Source organism: Cyanistes caeruleus, chromosome 6 (genome assembly GCF_971803275.1).
Source record: "Cyanistes caeruleus chromosome 6, bCyaCae1.hap1.1, whole genome shotgun sequence".
NCBI classification, from domain to species: domain Eukaryota; kingdom Metazoa; phylum Chordata; class Aves; order Passeriformes; family Paridae; genus Cyanistes; species Cyanistes caeruleus.
The window spans coordinates 55,920,755-55,944,646 of NC_141706.1; the positions used below are offsets into that span (position 1 = coordinate 55,920,755).

At 37.0% G+C, this 23,892-nt stretch overlaps 1 long non-coding RNA gene across 1 annotated transcript in view; it reads left to right on the forward strand.

Moving 5' to 3' along the window:
- Positions 1-21,630, forward strand: part of LOC147652707 (uncharacterized) — a 46,883-nt gene extending 25,253 nt beyond the window's left edge. The window contains exon 5 of the long non-coding RNA XR_015288258.1: positions 21,602-21,630. This is a non-coding gene — a long non-coding RNA (uncharacterized LOC147652707). The remainder of the gene's footprint in view (positions 1-21,601) is intronic.
- The last annotated feature ends 2,262 nt before the right edge of the window (positions 21,631-23,892 follow it).

Sequence of the window (23,892 nt, forward strand, 5' to 3'; positions counted from 1 at the left end):
TGCCTACAGATTCTATAGGGTTACAATATTCAGAGATACTGAATATCTATTGTATAATATCCCTTAGTATAGATCATAACAAGCCTTATGCTGCACAGCTCAATCGTGAACACAAAGCCCCTAAATATATCACACAGCAATTGAAACATTACTAATAGGACTATCAGAATCAAAGGAAGCAGAGTGATGCATCTGAGGAGAGCCTATATTATTATTCTGCAAGATTTGTTTATGGTATTGGTTGGAGAGGCTGCTTCTCCCTTCTCCTTTCCGTAGTTCCTCCAGATTAAGAATTAAAAGGGCAGCAGAACTCCAGGAACAGCCTGTACACTGTAATCCTACAATCATAAGTGGTGGTCTGGTACTCTCTGCAAGGCATTTCACTAAACTAACTCAGTCTTCATCTCTTTATTCTGACACAATTCAACGTTTGAACTCCTTTCAGTTTTCTGCTGTCATGTATTTCTAGCCCCTGTTCACAGTGATCCCTGAATAGAACACAGCACAGCACACAGAACAGTTACTAAGGCTGCTAACATACATAGCATCATACTTTTGGCCATATTTGCTCAAAGACCTCTGCCTGTTTTAAGCAGTAATGGAAAATTACTCATATTTATAAAATGCACAGAAGTGAGTGCTTCCAATAGGGGTTAAGACTCTTTCTCCCCACTAGAACAGTTGTTAAGAATCAAAGAGGAAATATTTATATTGGTGGTGACAAATATTCTATGAGAGATAGGAAGTTCCTTAGTGTTTCTATAACATTTAAAATTAGTTTGAAGAAAAAATTAGGTTTTTATTTATCTATTGAAGAAAAAATTAGGTTTTTATTTATCTATTGAATTATCTTTATTTAGAAATAGTTCTCTAAGGATGGGAGATAAATTGTATGACCTTGTGGATCTTTTTGACCTAAATCACTAACATTGTGTCAAATACTTTCCACTATAAGGCAGAGACATATTTAAGCATAGAGCTAACTTTTTTTGATCATGAAGTTACCTCTTTGCACTGATGAGGACTTAGCCCAATATAATTTGGAAGACAGAGACTCAAATCCTCAAATAAAGTACTGACTTAAGATTAAAAACTTTTTTTTTTTTAAAGTGGTGCAAATAAAAGTGAGATAACATTGAGATACTTTTTAATAGGAGCTTTCAAAATCCATTAATTGATTACATCTATCAAATAAGACAGGGGAAAAAAGAAAAAGAAAATAAATACTTTAAAATAAGAATGAGAGGAAAAAAAAAACCAAAAAAAGGAAGGGAAAAAAGCCACTACAAACCCCCAAAACATAGGGAACAGCCAATCAATTCAATACTCTCTCTTCCAGGAACCAATGTACCAAGAGTAGTATAAATCAGGAGTTCAAAATAACAAAAGACTAGTGCTCTTTCCCCACCCCAAAAAAAAAAAAATCAATAGCACTCCCAAACATGTTTCAACCAATCAAGATTTTGCAATTATGAAATGTTTAAACTAATGTTCAGATCAACCAGATAGTTACAACTGTGCTTTTCTGCACTCCTATTTCATTTTCCCTTTCTTAGATGTCCCTCCCACTCTGCATCAGACCAATTAATATCTTTCCTTCCCTAACAACTCTCTAGATAATTCACAGAAGCGTTTGTCTGTGTGGCCTAGAATTAAACAGAAACTATTAAACAGTCAATTCCTATCTCTTCTGTAGAATTAATGGCATGTTAACTCCTACCATGCCTTCCTGGTCTGTGGTATGTAAATGAGGTATCTTAAAGAACTTGTAAGGTATTTCTCTCATACCCTCAGCACAGTCTCACAATTTAATCTAGGATGCAGTAAGCCTGTTTTAGTTACAGTACAGGAACTCTTTAATCGCTATTTTTAGCCTTAGTAATCTAAGCAGAAACTATATAGAAAATGCAACTCTCCATATTACAGAAATGCAACTCTGTCCATATTATATGAGTTGAAGTTTTGTTATTTTTGATATATGCACCACATTCTATGATTTTCTTTTAGAAACATGCATGAAAGGGACCTGAGGAAAAGTTGGCTGTGGAAAAGAGGAGGAGAGGATCAAACTGTGTCACTGAGGCTTATGAGCATACTTTGGAGTAATTTCATACTCTATCCTGTCAATTTTACTAGAACAATGTCCTCTTATTCTTGAAGGCCTAAGCACATGAGCACTCACTCACCTCTCTAAGTAAGCATGTTCAGGGTCCCATTATATTCCATTATGATGATTAATAGCCTCCAATGCATTTGTACAAAAGCAGCCCATTGCGTTGGGAACACTTTGATCATCATCAGCACACGGCTCATCTCCTGTGGTGACATCAACGACATGACTCCAGCTACCATGCAAAATTGCAGTGCTGGATCACTGCAGGTGTCATCAGATCCCACTTCATCTCAGGGACTTCATTTTCTTCCTAAAACACAAAGGTGACATCAGAAATGAGCCTTTTGACATTTTTTATCAGACAGAATCAACCTGGTTAGGGGCCAGATGTGTTACCTGTCCTGAAGTGGCCAGCGGGCTGTGACCACAAAGATGGACACTGCAACTGCATCTACACTCACATACAAGATGCTCCAGCGCTTAAGCAGGGGAAAGATGGGAAAATGTTTCATTTTATTCGTGTCTGACCAGATTTTAAAGGACCAGGAGATGCCAGGAGTTGTGTGTCACAGTGCTTCTGCAGTACTTATGCTCTAACCCTAATATGGCTTCTCTAATCCAGCCCACTGCACCAGGCTTTATACAAATCCCTTCTGTAAAACTGTATGAATTTCTGCTCTTTCTCAGGCAATCAAATTGATAAATCTGCTGTGTGCAGAAGTCTGTGATTTCCTCTTCATGGGCTACACTTTGATTCCAGAGCTTCCTCTGGAAAAGGCTAAAGCATTTCCTACTTCTCTTCCCAAGACACAGCCAACACCCCTTGGCCTGTGGTGACCATGCAGCATTGTGTAGAGCAGACAGGAGTGAAGAGTGGAAGAAGGAAGATTCCTTCCAGCTCAGTCACTTTTAACTGATGCTGTGTGTATGATAAAGGGTCATCAGGGCATTTACTATCCTGCTGCTTTATCAAAAGAAAATCTGAGGTCCTTCTGTACAAGTAGTCTTTATAAGACAAGAAGGCAGGATGTAACCACCCAAATAATCTGCCGATCTGAAGGATACCAACCTCCATCTGACAACTAACTTGCAGAAATATACAACTCTCACATTACAAAGTCACAGAATCAATTAGGCTGGAAAAGACTTCTGAGATCATTGAATCCAGCCCTTGTCCATGTAAACAAGACTGTGGCACTAAGTATCATGTCTGAAGTTTTCTTAAACACTTCCAGGAGCAGTGACTCCAGAACCTTCCTGGCCAGTCCATTCCAATGTTCAACCACCCTTCTGTGAAGAAATTCCTCCTCATGTCCCACCTGGACCTCCCCTGGGGCAGATTATCCCAGTTTATATTTCATCTTAATCCTGTCAGCTGGGTGAAGAGACCAGCCTCCAACTGGGTACAATCTCCTTTCAGGCAGTTGTAGAGAATGATAAGGTCACCTCTGAGACTTCTCTTCGCCTGGATAAACACCTCCAGCTCCCTGAGCTGCTCCTCTTATGACTTACCCTCTAGTCCATTCACTAGCTTTGTTGCCTTTCCCTGGACTCCCTCCAGCACCTCGATGTCCCTCCTCAGCTGAGGGTCCCAGAATGGGCCTAATTTGTTATCAAAGTCTTGTGACAGAATCAAAAATTATCATCATTACTCCAGAGATAGTGAATCAAAACAGGAAAATAAAGAAACTTGATAGAGAGAGACCAAAGAGGACATTTCTCTCAAAGCCCAGATGAGAAGGATTCTCTTTTTTTGGTGCATAGTTTTTTCCAAGCCTTTGTGCGCTCATTATGCACTCCCAGAAATCACTGAGCTGCAGGCAGCCAGATTGCAGGAAAGCAACCATGCATTCAAGCCTGTGGGGACAAGTTAGTGCCTCTCAAAAGCCATACTTTGCAGCAGAGAGCACAGAGAGACAACAGCAGGCATGGCGTCTTTTACTCTGGTAATAAATGAACAGAACAAGCCACGTAGAAGCTGTTAGCACTGACAATTGCTAGAGACCATGTAACATTCTGTAATGCATATAAAATCATTGACATCATATGTGTTTATATTTAGGTTAAACAACCATATAGTTTTTATAAGAGGATACTGTTTCTGGAAACAATAGGCCAAACTGCTTTTCCTTGCTAAGAACAATGATGTAATGCTACCAGTACCAAGTTATTATTACAGAATCAGCTAACTGAAAACACAAGGTCTTTAACAACTTGTATCTTACAAAGCACTCCGAGGCATGCCATTGCTGTTTTGCTTTGTTTGCTAGTCAAGATGGGTAAAAGCAGTTTGTGTTTTGCATCTGCTCATTATTGCAGTTTTCCCTGTGTACGCTTCCTCCTGTTTTCATTTCTCTTTCATGAGGGCAAGTATAAAAAGCCCTAGTTGTTGTGAATTTTTCACTTTCAGAACTAACTAATGAAATCAGAGTCAGATGAACAGAGGAAGGCTAATCCTTCTGGGATGTACAAGGGGTCCAAAGAATAAGAGAAGGGAACTGAGATGGAAAATACACCCCTGTTAGCAGAAATAAGCAATATTTACCAAAAATCTGGAGATTATTCAACCATGATCACCGCAGCAATCATATTCTAAGCAGTATCTTGGGCCATCCCATTAAAAAAATATTAAATATACAACTGTAGCAATTTGCAACAGATCTGCATAGTTGAGATTTTTTGATTGCTAACATGATGGTCACAATCAATTCATATATGCTAAAAGTGGGACTACAAAATAGAGCTAGACAGAGGAGTCTTGCCATTTGCTGCTTAGATGCAGTTGAAAACAAAGTCTTCAACTTTTCACCATAGCTGACAGGTTAGAAATTCACCAGATGTGGACAAGATGTAGCATACTGAGAGCATAAATTGATTTTATATTTAGGTTTAAAGTGGATCGTATTGTCACGGAAATGTTAACCCCTCGACAGAAAAATCCACTGGATTTTGCAAATGCAAATTTTAAGCTCCCATGCTTGGCACAATAATGAAATATGCAGCATTCCTTGTTGTCCTTACCTTTGAACTGCAGGTAACTATACAGCAGTGTTACAGGACAAAGATACACTTGTGAAATATTCACAAGCTGATGTCTTTGCAGCCCCGTGGGACCTGTGAAGAGCTCTTTTTCCCCCCACATCTCTCTCTCAGACTTTAAATAATGAGGAGCAGAAAGGTATGAGACAACATGTCTGTGTGTCTCCTTTGAAATCTTTTCTTACATTAGCTTGTTATCTGTGCTCAAGAGCAGCAGGTATTCCAGCAGTTCAGAGTGTATCCACAGCAAAAACACCCAGCAAAACAGAGTGCTGGTAGACACAGCTTTCAGACCCAGGTCCAGTCAGCAAAACACAAAACAGATACATGGAGGGAGTGGTGGCACAGCTGAGTGGGGGGATGTGTGTGTGAAGGGGCGGGAAGGCAGCATTTTGCCAAGCCAATTAGTTAAGAAAATAGATATTTATTATCCACCCAGCAAAAAAAAACAACTCTTCTAATCTGAGCTCACAAAATCCCTTTGTACAGAAACTCATCCTACTTCCTTAGTATTACAGCCTAGATCAAACACCCCAGAAAGATAAGAGGGGTGGTCACTGCACTGGTCACAAGGATTTGGATAATTCTTTTCAATTTAGCCCTCACTGATAACTGCTGAGAACCACTGATACAGGTAGGGATTTTGGGGCTTTACTATAGTTCTGTATCGTGCATCAGGAAAGACCAAGAGGGATTTCATTTGCTTCCACACATCTGAGTCAGTCTCGAGTATGTACAAGACTAAAATCAAGCAATTTTCATCAAATGAATCCACTCTGGCATCCATGAATGCAAGTATAGTCCTTTTCCAGAGGAGGCATTGCTTTTTTAATTTCCAGTCCTCTAAGACTTCTAACTAGTTTTTTTTATCCCCTCTGCATTTCAAAGATGCTTATATAACAGGTACTTTCCCACACTGGCCTTAAAAGCCCTTATTCTCTTTCTTTCATTATTTCAACAGACTAGTAGTCATTGCAACACAGGTGATGGTAAATCAAATCAAGTTGAAATGTGGGCCTGACTCATTTTCAGACGATATATGATTTGTTTGCATTACATTATCTTGGAAACCCATAAGCAATATGCACTAACTACATGCCCGCACATGGCAAGAAGATAAATGCTCTTAGTCAGTAATATAAAGTCTAAATAAAATTACAATCAGGTTTGGATATTAGGATAGCTTTGCAACACCCTTGGGGCATTGCTCTTATCATTAGCATTATTCGCATTAGAGTAGTGTCCAGAGATCCTGCCTGTGATCAGTTTCAAATTGTGCTAGGCTCTGGAAAACGTGGGAAGAGACAAAAGTTTTGAATGCTAAATAGATAATTACAGGCAGAGTGGGAGAAATAGAGGATTGTTATCATCACTATGTAGAGCTCTGAGGTGTGGAGATTAAATTTTTGTTATAGTCTAAGCACAGGCGCAGAGCAATGTTGGAGTCCAAGTTCACCTTGCATCCAAAGAGTTTGCACACAAGGTCTTGTTTAGGTTCCCACTGGCTTTATGGGAGTGCTGATAACAGTAGGAAAGATAGCTTGAGCTTGCCTTTCCTCAGCTGCATTCCTACCTGCAGCACAGGCATCTGGGAACAAGGTTGGATTGGCTTTCTTGGCCTGAGGCAGCCTCCACATATGCTGTCATGCTGTCCTGTGACACCTTCCCAGTGCTGATCTGGCAAGTTTCCCCAAGTCCTTCCCATACATTTCCCATGCAGGATTATAGACCTGCAGTGTAGGATGGATGGGCAGGTGAGCACAGGAATAGCAAGCTCAGACACCTGAATGACTGCTCAGACAACATGGGGGTGTTTCTTGGTTTGTCTGTTTGTTTGTTTGTTTGTTTATTTGGGGGAGGGTTGTTTGTTTTTCACGTGTTATGTGGGTTTAGTTTTTCTCTCATCTTTGGGAATTCACTATGTCATCCTTAAGGTAACCAGAAAGTCAGAGTGCAACTAAAAATGAGACACCTGACTCCAGCATCCAAAAGTTCATCATTCATCTCTAAGTATCTACTGGAAATATAGAAGTAACCTGGTAAACAAATTGGACAAGTGATCTTTCAATCAGTAGTGGAAGGACTCCATTGACCTCCAAAGAAGTTTCTTTACAAGTTACTTTTCAAGGTGTCCTCCATACACGCTTACAAATTTTTACAGTGATTACACAAACACCCATCACAATGCTGGGCTGATGAAAGAGGGGGTGGATGTTTGTGTGCTGCTGTTTCACCCCATGTTGGCAGGGATAAGAAAATTACAAAGTGATAAGAAGAGATGCAAGTAGGAGGAGCAGACGAGTGCTTGATTATTTACTTAATTAAGCAATGCTGGCCACATCAAATTGTAATGAAATGTGTGTCTATCTATGACATGTTTTTAGTCCCAGGCAACACGTTGGCTACCTTCCTCTGAATGGACAGTAAGGGAGGTATTTTCAAACACAAAAATGTTGACTATCCAGGAGAGCTGGATGGTTACCTATTTTTGCCTTTGAAGACTGTATATGATCAGTTAAGATCCCAATCTCACCAAGTGCTCCAGTCACTCGCAGAAGTAATTGTGCTTAGATAAATAAGACAGCAGGAAGGAGTAACTCTTGTAGACGTGGACCTAAAATAGAAGTCCTGGCACTCCAGGAGAGCAAGTTACTTCATCCTGTTTAAGTGTTTTAACAAGGATGTAAACATTTTTTTTAAAACATGATAGGAACTTTATTTATTATTTTTCAAAACTAATATTATTGCTTTTCTATAACTGCTATTGTTCTGTAATTCTAGGGGCTCATGTCTAATCCCATATGTAACATGTTTATTAGATGTAATATTTTATCTCTTGGATCCAGTGTCTGACACTATCATTTTATTTCTTATTTCAATAAAAGTGTTTTCCCCCTCCTCACTTTGTCAGAATCGAATGGTTTTCTTTATAACAGTAGAAAGTTAGACAGATTCCTCCCTAAAAGACAAAAATGGACCACATGTGTCTTCATCTTAATTCAGTTTGTATCATAGAATCCAAACCAAACAAAGTAACTTTGTAATACTAGAAACCACCAGAACTGAGCTGGATTTTTGTTTTGTTTTGTGTTGCTTTTTGATTGTTTTTAATATACGGGCATAAGGTCTTGGTAAATCTCTAGCTCATCAGCTCCATTACCTGTAGCCTTGTGAACACAGAAGGAAACAGTACAAAATGCTCCTGTGATTTCTGGTTTTCTTTGGGAACTCACTATCTGCGTGCTTTAATCAACTGGAAATGCATAGACACCGTTCCAACTTTCAGCTGACAAAAGCAGAGTATTAGTCGTTTCATGAGAATTCTACAGATAAAAATTCCACATGGATTTTTCTGTGTTTTTGTAAATTTTACAAAAGATAATATAGTCTATACGAAGTTAGACCATGAAAGTTAAAAGAGCTAGTAAAGTAATATATTTGGTCTGCGAAATCATCTAGGAAACACAGGCATACAATTTTTTAATGTTTAATATTTAAGACACTGAAGGCACCTAAAACCTTGATATCCAGAAAAGGTTCCCACTAGAAATGTGTACCTTGCATACCATCCTCTGGAACAAAAGACTTCTTTACCTTTATCATATCTGTGTCACTTTTTGCTAAATGGTCAGTCAAGCACCACTGTTAAATAGAGAGGTCGAAAAATATTCATTTTCCACATCTAGCCAACATCTGAACAGTTCACCAGTGAAGCTGCTTTACATGCAATCCACCCACAGGTTACAACTTATAGGTCAGGGATGGGAATTCACTTTGAAATCACGGGGCAGCTGAGCCTACATACATTACTGGGGTGACAGGCATAGCACGCAATGATGAACCTTCTGTCAGTGACAGAGAGGTCACACTGGTATCAGTTGCCAACATGTCTTCCTCCCATCCTTAAAAAAAAGGAAATTAAAAAAAGTCTATGTTGGTTTTTTTCTTCTTGTGGAAAATGGAAACAGAGTTGACGCTGGATAGTGTCAAGTGGCTGAAGATTTAGGGCCCAAGAGCTCAGGAGGTCTCCTTTAACTGTGCTGGATGCACTCTCTGCAACAACATAAATTGTTGCCTGAACTGAGCCCCTCATAAGCTATTCCAGGAGCAACAATGAAAGACACATTAATGTGAACTGTACTGGAAACAAACATCTCCAGCCCAGTGTCAGAAGGCCAAAATAAGAGCGTGTCATTCTCCTGCTTCATACCTACTTTTTTTTTTCCATTATAAAACCTGTAAAATAGATCTAGTTTAAAAATTATCACATTAAAAGACTGAAAGATTTTTAGTTTTATTAAAAAGGTGCCCGAGTCTCATGTGCAAGAAAGAGTAAGTTGTTACACGAATAGAAAGAAATATCTGAGTTTGCTAAAGGTTCACCTACAAGTCTGTAACTTTAGCATTATCATGAACAGATCAGAATACCAAATCTAAGATCAGTACTCATATCTCATTATGCCATCTTTGTCTACTGTGTTAAAGAAATGTCAGAGCTCATCAGATAGCAACAGAATATTAATACTGCAGAGGTTAAAGAATCATGCTCTCTGTAGTTATCTCACAGTGTTTGGGCTAGTTGCTGTAAAATCTTGTTTCAAGGTTTTTAAGGTTAATAAGATCAGTGCTCTCCAGTCTTTCTGTGAGACCTCAGAAGAATTTTCCTATATTCTTCATTTTTCCAACCTACTGGGGTACTTGAATGTTCTATGTATTTGCTCTGCACAGACAAAGACTGGTTTTTCTAAACAAGGTAGTTTGGATGACATTTTTTTGGTGTCAAAATGAAGTCCTTCCACTAAAAAAACCCACCCTCAGAACAAGACGAAAAATCAGCCCTAGCATAAAGCGGTGTTTATACACATGAAATAAATTGATTTTGCCAAGGCTAAATTTTTCTAGTGGAGCCTATACTTGAGAACATTCAAGTGCTCTCTCGAGTTATCTCATTGTATCAGTGTTTGCAGGACAGTACCTTGAATTTGTTTCTATCATACAAAGTTGATATATAAGGAGACAGGATTTAATTGAAATAACTCTGAGAAGTCTTCAAAAAATACTGGGTTTTTTTTTTTTTTTTCAGAAAAAATCTTTTAATAAAAGAAAAATCAAAGATTATAAGGAACCTTTAGGAGAAATTCTGATATGAAATGCAGCTATAGTCTGTTATAAATGTGATTGCAGTCTACAATAAATGCTTTTATTTTTGTATGCGAAGTTTTTAGATGTGGAAGGATTTTCTCATTAAAAAATATTTTTCTTTTACTTTGCATATTGGATTTTAGAAATCCATTCATACCACGGATTTGGTGAAGACAAGCCATAAGTTTATGCAAAGTCTTTAGCTGCAGAGGACCCTGACCTTACAGAGGATCAGCTCTTCCAGAGTGTTATTACCAAATTAATACAGTTGCTTAAATAATGTAGTGCATATGAACGCAAACTATGGAGATCTGCCTGAGGTCGTTAGCCTTCTCTGTATGTCCCCACCTCTTCTTCAATATATATGCAGCTGTCTTACTTGTCCCAGTATTTCAACACAACAGGGATTGAATCCAAAGTTTCCATATATAAAAGTCTGTGGTTCAGTTTCTTCCCACTTAAATTGAGGTACTAAACTGGGAACTATCTACATTAATAATCAAAACACTGTACAAAAACAGGGCTATTCATGTCTTTGTACAGATAGACTTTGTTACTACTATTATTATTATTATTATTATTATTATTAATAATAATAATAATAATAATAATGGGAGGGGTTTAGGAATTCTGAGTGAATTAAACTGTGTTTTTGGGGACTGGTGGCATCAGTTTTGAATACCACTATAATTTTACTTCTGCAAGTTTTTTTTACCCTGTAACTGTTTATTAGGGACATTGGTATACAGAGACAAGGAGTCATTTCTGATGCTCATTCAGGGCCACCAATACAAGTGCCTTTTATCCTTTCCTGCAACAAGTACCATCTTACCTTAAAAGTTGTTACTTCATGAAGTGGGAAGTCCTGATAGCCAAGTTACTTCATGTTTTCACTGCCAGGAATGAGTGGTTGAGGGAATGAAAAATTCACCCCAGCGGGCTATAGAAATTAGCAATAACTAGGTTGTCCAGGTCCCCATTTCAGTGGTCCTTCCCTGTGTCTTAGAGCTTTCCTTTCCTGTGGGAAGGTGACTGCAGCACCCTTGTCATACACAAGGGTGATAGACAAGGGCTCACACAAGGGCATAACTGTCGATAGCAGTTACAGTGATGTACATCAGGAGCAACACCATTAAAGTCAAAGGGGTGCAGAGATATAATGCTGGGGAGAACAAGCCTGTAGTTAGAGCTCAGTAGGTAGGACTGCAGGAATTAAGCATGTTTTCAGACAGCCAATTCATCTGTCACGTGACAATAAATATTACATTTAGAAAAATGAAATATTACCTCTCCTTTGTTAGTGGTTGAGGAAATGTAACTCAAGAAGCAAAGCTTTAAGCTTTTATTTTAAGCTTAGTATCCAGTCTTATGCTGCAGATTTTGCCAGGATTACATGTGAATAAAGTCCATCATATCATTTAAATTTAGCTTTATTAAACTGACTCTCTCCCCTCATCATCTCAGCATCTATTAAATTATTGTTTTTCTCCTCCTCCTCCTCCTCCTCAGTTCCCCTAAAGATGCTATTCATTAAAATGTAGAGAATAAAATCTCTATATGTGCATTTTTGCTTATTAGCTGTGCTGGCTGCCTCATCATTTGCCAAAATCATATTTCTTGAACAAGGAGGGCAGAAACAATGTGAAATCAATCTTTTTTTGCTTGGCCAGATAAACATAAGACACAATAAGAGAAAGAAAGGCACAGAGAGAGACAGATAGGGAGAAAGAAAATAAAGCAAGAAAACAGCAACACCATCCCAGTGGTGATGGATAACTGAAGTGAATGTGTCAGGATGGTATTATGTAAATTACCAAAGCAGCTGAGCAGTGCACTGATGATTACAGAGGATGTGAACAATGTTGTGGTCCCCAGGTGCCACCATGCCTTGTTATTTTTTCTTCCCTCCAACTACCCTTGGGGTAGATTCTTCCTGACCTGAGTCCTTGAAAAAATCATCCAAGAAATACGTTCCTAAAAAAAAAGGTTAGAGGACATCTATGACATTTCTCTAAAGCAATAACTGCACCCTGTGTGTTGCCAGTTTAACATTCTAAAAAGTGCTTTTTCCTTACACCTCTGAAGGATTTGACTTATCAAACACCTTGATTACAGAATAGGCTCAAGGTCAAAATAATTTTAAACCAAAAAGGGAAACTGAAGGTGAGGGATGTGCATTGAACACCCATTAAACTATATTTTAAGGTTACTCTATTATTAGGAAAAACTTTTTCCATCTCATTAAACTGTGTATCTGTGTTTGAATTTGCATGTTAATGTTTGTGTCTATGGTTTCTGGTGACTCTGCATTTTGTTTCTCCTTTTGGGGATTGTTGATTTAAATAACCGTTGAGCAAGATTGCAAAGTGATAATTTGCTAATTAGCCCTCATTTGAAATTACTTCTTTAAGCTGAATGTGGGCCCAAAACCCAAGGTCCCATAGTCCACTGATAAGCTCATAAATTATTGAGACAAACATCCAGGCCCTCTGCAGACTTCTCAGGATTGTACCTTAGGAAATAACAAACCTCCATTGGTTTAGGTCTTGCAAAATCCCTTGTCAACATGTCAAGGATTTCATTCAAATGCTTCTTTGTAAACAGTGTTAGAAATGAAGTAAACCCTTAGAAAAATACAGAAAAATATTCAGAAAGATTCTTACAGTCCTTAAATTATTTTGACCATCTTCCTAATTAGTTTACATTCTCTTTTCACAATAAGATGAAATTATATTTTCTTTTCAGCACCATGCATAGAACATATTTCTGCTTGTTTGAGGTTGATCTATTACACAAAGTGCCAGTTACAATAATCAAAGTTTTGTGGAAGTAAGGAAAACCTAAGCTAGCTCCTCCTGCAGAAGGAAGGTTGCCATATGCAGAAGAATACTGTTGCAGCAGCCTGGAATTCTTTGATTTGGAGATCAATTTAGATGACAAAAATTATTACATCTCTCCTTGAAATTTGGCAGAGCCATACAACCCTATTAAATTTTTATTTCTGCTCAGCATCTATTATATCAGGTCCAGTCTCGTGCCTGAATTCACTGGACTCTGCAACACCAACAATAAATTAGACTCATTAGCCATAATGCCTTCAAAAAGAGTTTCTTGGAGTAAGTAATGCAAGGTCTGCACAATAGCACACTTTCCAGCTGTGCTCTGGGCAGCCTCATGGGGCTAACAGAGTAACTTGGTAACTGACACTTGTACAGGTTTAAATTTGAAATTGCATTTAATTTGTATATCATTATGTAATTGCGAACTCAAACCTTTAAGGCAAATATAGCAGTAAATGGGCATCCTACTAAAAATATTTGCAATACAATAATTAATTTAATGGGATTCATGTCTCTGGAGACTAATACAAGGCCTTTTTGTGGCAGATTGCATTTGTTCTCTTTACATGTGTATAGGGGGGCACTCAGTAGGTGAGGATACATGTGAGCTGGTAGATGGGCAGAAACATCCCCTTCTGGAGAGAAAATTCCCTTTCATGGGACAGAGACAGCATGACCAAATGTACAGTCCCTTTTGGCTTCAATGGTTCTTGAAGTACTTTCCAAGACAGAATTTATCAGTAAGGCCAGTGATTTTGGGATTCTTTCTTGATTCCTTTCTTTGGAGCTTCTGTAGCTGTCACTGAACATGTTGTTTTGTTTAAATTCATTAGAAGAAAAAAATAAACAAACATGGGAGAAAACAAGCCAGACTGACCACATAGAGAAACTTTATCATGGCAAACTGATCTCTGGTTTTATTCTTAAAACAACATCTAGTGGTACCCCAAGACGTCTTAGGAATGCCGAATATAGGAATACATTTTTAATGGAAAAATTTCTTGGGAAACTTCCATCAGTTTAGATTTGGATAGATTGCTGAATCTGATGTCTGGTTAGGCTCCTTTTACATTCCTGCACTCAATGATGAATAGTAAAATAAGCTATGACAAAACAATTGCTTCTTTATTGCTTCTCTACTATATTTAATTCAGGATTTTTTATATGACTTTAAAAATAGCTCCTATAGAAAGGATATAGAAAGTCTCCTTCATGTGACTTTGTCATTGCTCCATTGTGTAAGATCTCCAAAAACCCTTAAGAGCACAAGTCTTGCTAATTGTTAATTGGGACATTCAATGGGACTTGAGCACCCACTTCACTTAATTGCTTTTGAGCAGCCAACACAGCTCTGAGAAGTGGCAGACATTTGTGACCAGATTTACTCCTATATTCTGGGTCCAATTTGTCAAGAGCAAAAGCATCACTTACAAAATGCCATTGACCCTCAATTGTTCAGCTTTTCTGCAGGACCCAGACTACCTATTGCATGAGTTATTTTGTTCCACTTGGCTTTTCTTTACAGGAGCAAATAGATACAGAATTTTTATAATGTTCTATTTCCTTTGTTTTAAAGCACTTATTTAAATGTGATTTTTCACTCACAAAAAAAAAATGGTATTTCTGGCAGTGTAATAATAACTTGCATTTGTATTGTACCTTTCATCTCAAGTGATCCCAAAGCACTTTACTAACTTAACAAGCTGAAACACACTATATTAAATACTACACATAGGGATCACTTCACCCACCACTAAAACAACCACTTATGTGGTGAAATGAACCAACTGTTTAAAGGCTCAGTTCTGCGAGGTGTTGAGCTCTATTAGCCTGATACAATGCCCACTGAAGTCAATATAAAGACTCCTAAAGATTTCGTTGGGCTCTGAAGTAGAATTTATTGCAATCTTCCAACAAAGCATTTAGGAACATGCTTAACTTAAGCACTTGAGCAGTTCCATTGACATTAATAGAGCCTGAGGTTGCTTAAAGTTGAGCTTGTGAGTTTTTGAAGTAGGGCCAGGTGTCTGAGTGCTGTGCAGTAGAGATTGCAGTGAGTGCATTGATACAGCAGAGAAGCAGAAAACAAGATCTGAAGAACACCCTAACTCATTAAATTCACTGCTGAAATTAGGTAGCACAATTTAAACATCCTCACCAAACACACGATCTGGACAACATGAAGGAAGAATTGTTAGTCCACTCCTTGAAACATTTTTGCATTCACTACATGCTAGTAAGTTTATATTATTACCTCTGTTTCATTACCAGTGCTTTGTTATTTAGAGATTGTAAAATTTTGAATCTTTTTGTGTTTGCAAATCATAGATTCCTCCTAACATAATCCAGTAATTTGCTACTTTTCTTTGTGCACTGTAAACTGGATTAATACTCGTCTCCTACATTAGTTTATGCATTAAAAAATGGTAGAAAAGAATAGGCCTGTAAGCTGGAGCAAAGCATCTGAAGAGAGCTGTAGGAAAGCAACCGGAGGAAAAAAATGTGGCTGCTCTGTTTAGCATTAGGCAGCTCCAAGGAAGCTACTTCTTACTCCCAAAGACAGTAAGGCTTTGTGATACTAGAAAAGATAGTAAGTCCAGGTCAGAGCTGGGACAGTAATAACCCTTCTTCATAACCTGACTGCACCCTTCCATGTTAACATACTGTGAACTGAGCACAAGTGACAAAACCAATCCATCACTGCACCGCCAACACAAAGAAGAATAGAGAGGTTAACAGAAATTGATGACATCCCTGCTCGAATTTTACACTGATTCGGCCAGCTTTACGATTGAAACAGACAAAGATTTATAGTCCAAGCTAGGACGCTGGCTCTCCTTGATTGCCTTGATTTTTTTTTTATGCGCTTCTGCATATTTATTTCCAAGCTCATCACGGGCTTGTATCATTAGAATGCTGATTTGATTTTACATTCCAAGAGGAGTAGACATTATGCAGCCATTTGCATGATGTGAGAGAAATCACCATAACGGTTTGTGATATCGGCGACCAAAATGATCGGTAATGTTCACCTGCATAAGCAGGATTGTGTAATATTTTTTTTGAAATTCAGATTTTTTCCTTTTGCTTCTCCCTCTGTGAAAAAAAAAAAAAAAATAAAAAGAAGGAATTATTCCATATCCTGTGGATGAGAAATTGTGTTTTGTCATGCCTCCGAGGGTTACAGTGGTATTGAGCTTTTATGAATTCGTTTGATATCAGGGCTGAGCGTTACGAGTTCCAACACAAATTTTTTTCCCCATGACATTATTACTGAAAGCTTTTATCAGTTCATTGCGACAAAAAATTGATTATTATCCTTGACATTTGATGGATAGCTTTCATAAAAGTGCTTTTTTTTTTCTCTTTAAGGTTTTTTTTTGGTGTGTGTGAGTGTAAGCCTGTAAAGTTTTCTTAGGAACGTTCTATTTTCTAGAGAGAAAAAAAAGAAAACAAAACAAAACCCAATCAACCACTTACTCTATGGCGTATTCTTGAATTACTGCTATCCATGAAAAAGTTAGAAGTGAACTGACAATCCTGCTTCCATAGAGCTTTTTCCACTTAAATGCTAGGAAAGTGTACATCCACACATCTTAAAGATAAATTTAGATTACTTATATAACTGTTTCGTAGACACCTGAAAAAGAGATTTTGAAGTCATTGAGACAGAAGCATTGATAGACAGTCTATAGTTAAGGTTAATTTGGGCCTTTGTCTTTGCCAGATTCTAATACCTCTTTGTAGTTGTTATATTTTAAACAAATGTTCAGCAGGTGTCTGACAGAAGAACAAAGCTGCCTTTAAAGAGTTTAACTCTTGTTTATTGCATTCTAGCAACAAGAAGCAATAGGACTTGACTCATTCTGAACAATGCCAGAAGCTGAAGCTAATGGTGATTCAATTACAGTCTCTCACAAATGGGAATATTCACCTCTGTGTGTGCATTAGTGTTGATGGGAGCTCTGTGCTTGCCTTGGGAGGAGAATATACTTTAAGAGAATGTGGCAGAACTGTTTTCTTCTGGAGGAAATGGCTGCTTTCCCTGGTTGCCATTCTCAATGATGGATTCGTAGTTGGTCTTCCTAGGGACCCTCACTGAAACAAAAGGTGGGAGGATAGTGAATTTTAGAGAAATTTGTGAAGACAGAAAGTCAGCCAGAGGCCAGACCAGCCATTTGCTAGAGAAAAGGGGCTTTAGAGAAGATAAGATTAGTTATAGGAACAGATTTTAACCTTTTGAAACAAATGCTGTTAAGTGTCAGATCAATTAAGAAAAAAAAAAAAAATAGAGGAGTTTTCTGAACTGTGTGCCAGTTTCAGACATTTGGTGGTTCCTGAGATCAGGGAAGTCAGCATTAAACGGAAAAAAAAGATTATTTAGCCTTACTGTTGCTACTGCATAGAAGCAAAATTGATTTCTGGTGATGGACTTGTGTAGGGACAGTTGCCATGTGTGAAGGAAAGGAAGAGGTGACAACAAGAAGCCTTGGTCTGATGTATAACCCCCAATACGTGCCTTGTACTGAGAGAAGTGGTGAAATGGTTGCAGTCTTCTCAATCCCTTCCCCCAGCCTTTCCACTTCACTCCCAACAAGTCTGTCCTGGGGGCAGGTTCTGGGCCAAGTTTGCCAAGTGGGGACGATATAAATGCCAGTAACACGGTAGGAAAGGAAGAATCCTCCAGTGTATACTTTGCATCTGTTCTTAGAGGGATGCTGTTTAACACAACAACAACAGAACAGGTTTTCTTACAGTAGCAATGAAAGGAAAGGAGCAGCATAACAGTTTGGGAAAAAAAAAAGTTTAACTATGATGAAATACTTCACCCATGTTAAGTTCAAAGGAATATCAGGCTGATGAACTAATCTTGGAAGGGTGAAAAAAATCTGGGGTTCTGGAAAAAAAATGGTTCAAGTGCCACTGCTTAAGAGGGACAAATACTTCAGCAAACTGTCATCTCATTAAATGGATATAGAGCAATTAAGTCAAGGTGATGGGAGATGAAATCAATGAAGAATTAAAATAATGGCACACTGTCAATCAACACAGCTTAATGAAAAAATTATCAAATAAACTTGCTCTTTTTGATTGAGTTTATGATTTCATTGGCAAGGATTTCTAAAAGGTATTTGATTTCTTTAGGATTTAAAAAATACTGCAGGTACAGAATTGATTAATGTTTTCTAACTTATTAGTTTTTGAAAAAGAATTCTAATGAAAACATAATCTGTTTCATTTTTCCTATTGGATTCCATCTTTCTGTCCTGATTCAAGTCATGACCTGAGCAGCTCTGTGCAAAATGACATATACAGTTGGTCTCAAGATTTACACACACAAAAAAACCCCGTATGGTAAATAATAAGAAAGTCAGTTCTGACAAACAACCTAGATATTGCAGTGATTTGGACTTGCTAAAATGAGATTTATTTTAACTTTTCAAACCACATTATTACATATCTAGCAGTCAAAACTGCAAATCACAATTTCTTTCTGAATAAGAAACTAATTTTGAAAAGGAGCATCATAAGGAGTTAGAAATTACCAGGATTCATGTGATATAGAAAAGCATATGATCAGGAAGTTAAGAAAGCCAGTACCAGTCCTCAGATGTCTGGCCAGAAAGAGTAAGTTGATGATTAACCAGTGTAATAATTTATTTAAGGATCTCATGGCTCCTTCAGTTTTTGGTGCTTGACAAAATGAAAAGCTTTGAAAAGGTATGTTCTGTCTTACCAGCAGGCCTGATGCAAGAGATAGGGTCATGCTGTTCCCTCCACTGCTGAGTTTAAATTATGTCTGAATTGTCAGCTTAATCAAAATAATATTAAAAATATGTAACTGCCTATGAGCTTCATAAACAACAAGATTGTGTAAACTGAGATGCCCAAATTAGTCATCTCATTAAGCACACAAAAGATGCTATTAGAGTACCTAAATGCCAGGGCCAAAGGCAAGTGTATGCAAGGTCTTCTGAGTATTCTTGTATTAATGTTGTCACTTTTCAGTTGTATTTCAAAGAACATTAGTTGTTTATTGCTTCTCCTGGAACAATATTAGGATTTTATCTGCAGCTTTCAAAGGAGAGAAAAAAGCATGTTGTCAACTATTTTTTCAGTGTTAAAATAATTTTCAGACTCCCAAAACTGCAAGGTACTGCTGTTGAGTACAAATTTACTTTTACTTTTTTTTTTTTCCTAATTAAAATAGATTTTGTGAGTGAGGAACAAAAGACAAATACTAAAACAACACCTTTTCTCCCCCATCTTTGCCCACAGACACAACACCCTGCAGAACCCGTGCAGCCAAAGCCTTGCCACAGACACCCCAATAACATAGTTTAAAAAAGTTAGCCTAACAAGTGGTTTGAAATAATGAATAGATGGCATTTAAGTTGCATGTGGATACTGCTTTCCAATCTTCTTCTAACACTGCAAGAAATATAGTAGCTAATTTTCTGCAGAAGAACACCCTTTTAATCAAACTCAATGGTTCTCCCTCTGTTTATACAGTAACTTTACAAACTTAATTTTTAAAGGCTGATTTTAGTTTTGTAAAATAAAAATATGTTTGGATTGTTCCACTGGTTAATTTTAACCCTCTTGTAATGCAATGAAAGATCACATTTTTATTTGACTTTAATCTCAAGTATTGCATTTGCAGTGAAATTAATAAAACAAACCTTTGTTTTGGTTCTAGATAATATTTTATTTAAACTGCAAAACTATTGCTGTATATATTCAAGTAAATATCACAGAGCATAATATAAAGTTCTTGTCTGGATCTTTCTGTCAACAATATATTAGTTGTAACGAATCTACTCAGAAACTATTGTACTGTCCATATTACAAATGTGTGGAGGCTGAAATATTAGGGTTTTTCAGGAATTTTAAAATTTTTCTGCCAGCAGAAGTGATTTCACAGAAAAGAAAATGATGGTAGAGTAAAGGAGGGGAACTTTGGGTCATTCAGATATCTTGCTTCAGAAAATTAGAAGGATTTGTTTTGATTTCAATGCTTGAGTCTTTGTTCTATTAGAGCACTTGTCATTCTGTTATGATTATAATATGGCAAATTATTTCTAATTGAAAAGTCAGCTTCCATAAAGAAATGAAATTTCTAAAATAACCTAAAACCCAAAACTGTCAGAAATTTTCTTTAGATTTGCAAGCTAAATCCTAGGAATACCAATCCCATTTCACAAAGACTTTCTGGTGGCAATATTTTCCAATGAACTGTAAATCAATCAACTTTTGTCTTAAAGCCTCTCATCTTACTCTCACAAATTTCTCTATTTTTCTTTGTCAGTTGCCAGTTTGGTTCATTTTGCAGACAAATCACGAAGTTTAAGAAGAAGATTTTAGATTTAGGCCTAATGATAGAATGGCAAACCATATTTAAATTATTCACAAATTCAAGTGGGTTTTGAATTAGAAGACAGTTAAACAAGGATTTGGGAGAAATTAGCTAGTAGGATAAATTTAAGTCATGCATTGGCAAAATGATGTTACTTTACACTTAGCCTGATTTCAGATCAAAAACAGGCACAGGTAGGAAGTTACCAACAGCCTGAAATATTTGTAGTACTTTCTATGAGAGGAATAATGAATTTTTTTCTCATGAATAAAAGTAAATCAAGTTTAAACTGTGAAGTTGGAGACTATCTGGAGAGAAAAAATAATAAACTAAAAATAAATTGTTCTCCATCGTTGTGAGTGAATTATGCACATTACTCCAAACAGATTTTGTTGAGGTGATTTAGCCATAATCCACTTGTTTTGTGCTTGCATGCCTAAATTTTATGTATCATTTGTACAAAGATGAATAAGAGACTGTTTCAGAGATATAAATATGCATATGCAAAGCCAAGTACAGTAAGATTGAATCATCTCCATATATTCTGCAACAGGAAAATAAAAAATATGACACAAAGCATCAAATTACCTTATTTTACTAGCTTTTCCTTCACACACATTTTTAAAAGTACAAAACAATATAATTTGTAGTGGCATGCTACTCCCTGTGTTGCTATTAAGCTATCCAGGTGATGCTCTCTTGAGAATCCACTCTGAACAGAGGCCTAATTCAAGACTGGATCACAACATCTGCACCAGATAGAATTTGTCATCTTCTGTCTTCAAGCCCATTGGCTGTTGCTTAGCAACTGGTCAATCTCACAGAGTATTTGCCATGACAAATTAGTACTGTTGTTACCATGACAACCAGCTTTGTTACTTAATTAAATTGATTTGAATCAGAATTGGCTTTCGGGGAAACAAGTGTGTTGTGTGAAGTAGTAAACATGAGCTTGCAGCTAAACCATTCATGCTTTGATGTAGTAGTCCCTAAAATCAACACCATCAGGATGAAATCCACAATCGAGTCCTGAAATCACTGTGGACAGACTTACTTAAGATTTTAATTTCCTTTTCCAGTTATTTTTTAGAGCACTCTGGATATATTTAGCAATGGTCCAAAAAAAAAGATAAATAAAAGAACCCAAACCCCAGGGTACTCCAATTTCTTGATTAATGCTTTGACAGTGTAAGTAGGGAAGTTATTGCTCTTTAGCAACCAATTGTGGAGCCATGCTTCGTGTGTCACTGGAAATTGCACTGCTTCACACAGGAAAAAAGAAAAAGAAATCAGATTATGTGGGGTAAAGGGCGAGGAATGGAATTTTTTTACATTCTTTCTATTACTTCTCCAGTGGCATCTTGTCTGCTACCTGGAAAGTCTCAGTGTTCACCATAATATGGGACTCTGACTGGCTTGAGGAACTGAGGGAAATCCCTTCTTTTGATACTTAGAGTCCAGGCAGCACAGAATTAAAATAAGGCAAGCTAGAAATTCAGATTTCACACTACTGGCAAATTTCTTTTAGCAGAAACACCTACACACTTTTTAATTATGTTTTCTACCCCTCTTATCCTCTTTGCAGACTGACAGAGGCACAGGATTAGCATATTTATATCATACATATATTTAATGAATGAAACCTACACGTTAAGTATGAGCACAGTTGTTGCAGACTTCAGATTCGCAATCTCACATTTTTTTCAGTTTATCTCTATTTTATCACCAGTAATGTATGGGTGCCTGCTTTTGCTGTCCTTCCTGATCTTCTTGCAAATTTAACTGCACAACTCAACTTGCATTTTCCTTATAAAATATTAAATTAACTGCTTGGAATGATTTGAAATTTCTCATTATGTGTGACTGATTTAAAGCTCGAATGTGCTGTTTTGCATGGATGTTCCAAAGCTTAAGCCTATGTAAACAATAAATGGGAAACATCAACCAAGTGGTGACTCACAAGGGAAGCTGCAAAATGTTGACAAATTCTAAATTGCAAGGTGCAGTGTGGCCTTGCTACATCGCTTGTGTGCTATCTGTAATTCACACAGCTATCATTACAATGTGCAGACTGCCTACTGAATTTCTCTGAAGTAGATTTTTATTTCTTTAGACATTATTAGCAGAGTCTCACTTTTTTTAACACACTTTTTTTGAGAGCTTGTCTTTGTTCAGAAGCTTCTGGAAAAATAAATCATTTAAAAGAAAGAAGAAACATTTACATATGTACCGTTAGCAAAACCATCTATCTTTCACAGCTCTGAATGAATTCATACAAAGCATTTTTCTCCTTAGATTGGTTTCACAAAACTTAGTAATAGCAACACCTGGTTTACAGCAGTTTAGATATAAGTTCCAAATGTTTTCTACTTGTAAATATTATACATTGTATGTATTACCCAGATACAATGATTTCATCTTCAAAAACCCCATAGAAGTGTTATATGGTCTTTCCCATACTTAAAGCAGAATTAATAATAAAAATTGACATCTTTATTATACAGAGAGGAAAAAATTAAGCCAGTGCCAAAAGTTCAGAACTCAGAATCACTGTTCACACACCTGTCACACACGTCAATGTTAGGCTTCAAGTTTTGACCAGCTAAAATTTGTATACCATAAAGTATCTCTCAAAGTTGATTTTTAATTATTTCATTGTTACAGTTGCCTTTGTAATTTTTGTGGGGCTCTCACTGGAAGGAAAAAAATGACTGTTAGAAGAAAAATAAATTCTGTTAAGTGTTTGGTTTTTTGAAAGATTTCATTTGTATTCCTCTAATTCTGACTGTTGAAACAATACATTGTCAGAAAAAAGTTGTTTTCTGAAAATGCTTATTAATGTTAATAAGAGAAAAATCTAAAGAATAAAAGTAGAGAGGAAGTGTGGAGTAACATTTTGTTCAAAGGATAGATGGAAGTCTAAAACAGGATGGTATTTCAGATTATCCACAAGTTGTACAGTTAATTGAGGGAAGCTGAAAAGTCATACATAAGTCAGGAATAAAACACTTCAGGAAAAAATAGAAGAGGGAAAAGGTATTATCTTCTTTCATACATCAATGAGCAGAGGGGCAATACCTCATCTGTTTCACGGATCTCTACTTATTTTGGTGACCAGCTGCTGACGAAAACTTCTAATTAAAGTATAGTTTTTAGAAACTGAATTAATTTCTTCACAGATGAAATGAACAGACATTTCAGCTGGTTTTATCCATTTAACAGAAAGGTAGCAATGCTGTAAATACTTGGATTCCTTCTTAAGCATATTTAACTTTCAGAGATCATGAACTAGACAAATATTAGGGGTTTAGCAAAGACACAAATTTAGTAGTTGAGGAACTTGTACAAATACCATTCACAACTGCATGAGGATTCTGGCCACAGGTGTAGAGTGGAGAACA